This window comes from Mus pahari, chromosome 4, assembly GCF_900095145.1.
Source record: "Mus pahari chromosome 4, PAHARI_EIJ_v1.1, whole genome shotgun sequence".
In the NCBI taxonomy this organism is placed as follows: domain Eukaryota; kingdom Metazoa; phylum Chordata; class Mammalia; order Rodentia; family Muridae; genus Mus; species Mus pahari.
In genome coordinates, this window is record NC_034593.1 from 88,844,390 (window position 1) to 88,846,694 (window position 2,305).

The 2,305-nt window shown below is 40.7% G+C and overlaps 1 long non-coding RNA gene across 2 annotated transcripts in view; it reads right to left on the reverse strand.

The window, feature by feature from the left end:
* The window catches only part of LOC115063852, a 29,804-nt gene extending 28,708 nt beyond the window's left edge, over window positions 1-1,096 (reverse strand). For both annotated transcript variants that reach the window (XR_003843723.1, XR_003843722.1), the window contains exon 1: window positions 968-1,096. This is a non-coding gene — a long non-coding RNA (uncharacterized LOC115063852). The remainder of the gene's footprint in view (window positions 1-967) is intronic.
* Between the last annotated feature and the right edge of the window lie 1,209 nt (window positions 1,097-2,305).

Here is a 2,305-nt window from a genome sequence, read left to right on the forward strand (position 1 = left end):
AAAAAAAAAAAAAAAAAAAAAAAAAATGAGAACTTCAAGGAAAGGAGGGGTGCAGACCTAAGGTAAGCCGTGGTAGGAAAAGGGAAGAAGCAGTCCACATCCAATTGCTCAGAATTTCTCCTTCTAGTTGACCAAGAACACAAGCTCACTCTTTCTGTTGAGTAAAAGTCTATACTATTCCAGCAGTGTAAATGATTAGCCCCATTTCTAGGGTTAATAGGGCTAACAGTATCTTTTTGTAATTTTATATTTTTAAATGTACAGTTATATACTTAAATATTAAATATGGCTATTATATTATAATAATTAAGAGTTATTGTATTCTTTACTTGTATCTGCCTGTTGGCAGGAAGTCAAACAGCCTCTGAGGGGGATGGAGGATTAAAGATAGGAAATGTGCAAAGAAGATGCAAGAGACAGATAATGGGAGGACCGCAGGTCAATACCATTGCCAGCCTTGAGTTTATTTTTCTTAGCCCTTTCATACCTCACAGTTCTGTGGCGGCAAAGTCACAAGCTAACTGAAACATTGCTGAAATATACACGTAAGACATCTGTTCCCACCCAAAAGCCTCCCTGTTCCTTCCATCAAGGTCAATAGAATCTGCAGCCCCTTGAAAGCCTCAAGTGTACCTCCTCTTACTGTTCCATGCCTCAGCAGGCTGGGAAACCTGCCAATAGATCCTGACTTGCCTTGACTCTGCCTAGCTAGTCTCTCTCTCTCTCTCTCTCTCTCTCTCTCTCTCTCTCTCTCTCTCTCCCCTGCTTCAGAAAAGTGCCCTGACATTTACTAAATATTAAAATAGATCAATTGATTATTCATGCCTAGAGGTTATTTTAAAGATCTTCATAAAAAAGAGTTATGTCTCTATTTTGATTAGGCTCTTGTATTGCTTTATTCTTATTACAAAATTTCAACACAAAACTTTCAAAAGTTGATAGTTTGTCAGTATTCAGCAGTACTTACCATGGAACCTCTGAAGCAAGAATAATAATTAATGTGTTGACATCTGGATGCATTTCTATGCTCAAGAACTTTCTTTCGGGTATTAACACACTATGACCTAATGGCTGAGCATGGCTTCTGCAGAATTAAAAAGTGACTAAAACATCAGTGAAATGCAACAAAATGAATGTGTTTCCAAGAGGAAAAAAATGTGGTTCAAGAGACCCTGAAATGCCTTTGTGTTTGTTTAACAACAGAAAGCTCTGCCAATCCTTCTTTGGACTTTGGAGCTCTTAGTCTGACATTATCCACGCAACTCTGGCTTTAGAATTTGACCTGTTTGCACTTTCTTTCTAGACTTTCAGCCACCAAGTTACTTAGTAGCTACATTGCTTGTGCCTTTGTATAATATCCCCGAGTGACCCAGTTTCTCAGAAAAGAGGAAATGCACCTTCTGACAAGAACAAGAACAAGAAGAACAAGAAGAAGAACAAGAAGAAGAACAAGAAGAAGAAGAAGAACAAGAAGAAGAACAAGAACAAGAAGAACAAGAAGAAGAACAAGAACAAGAAGAAGAACAAGAACAAGAAGAACAAGAACAACAAGAAGAACAAGAACAAGAAGAACAAGAAGAAACATGCTCCTCAAAGCATCAGAATCAGTGGGCTTTAGCAAATGCCAGAATTAGGGTGTGGTAATCGAGGCATGAAGTGTCCTCCATCCCTCGGATCCCAGGTGCTCATCGATCTGTGCTGGCTTCATTCTTTTNATCCTTCTAAAGAAGTAGCTGCCTCCCCCATACATGTTAGAAATGGCAGTCAGTCACTTCTGGTTAGGAGGTCACCTTTCTGATCCTCTCCGAGAACCAGAGTCCTTTCCTCCCTGTGAATTTGTAGGGCTAGAGACTTGGACTGGCAAGCTTTTAGAATGTTGCTTATTCCTGATCTAACCAACCATGGCCAAGAGGAGTCTGCCCTTGAAGTACAGTGGTACAGGGGAAAGACTCCATGTGGAGATGGTTTGGGAACTGGGAAAGAGAGACAGCATAGGGAGGNGATTTGTTTATGGATAGCACACAAGTGGTCACATCAAAATGCTTCATAATACAGTTTAGGGTAGAGGTCACCACGTCCAAGGCATTGCCGGTTGCAGGGGTGCCCTCTGTCCTCAATGGCAGGCACACTCAGCCCCTGCTTGCACTCTATGCTAATGGAGAGCTGACTAAAGTGGGAGGCAATTTGTTCCAGTATGGGACAGCTTTATTGTTAGAAAGTTGGTGGCTCTGCTCAGCTGAAACGTGCCTGCCTATAACTTTAATCCACTCTGCTTTGTAGAAGAAAAACATATAATATACCTAAT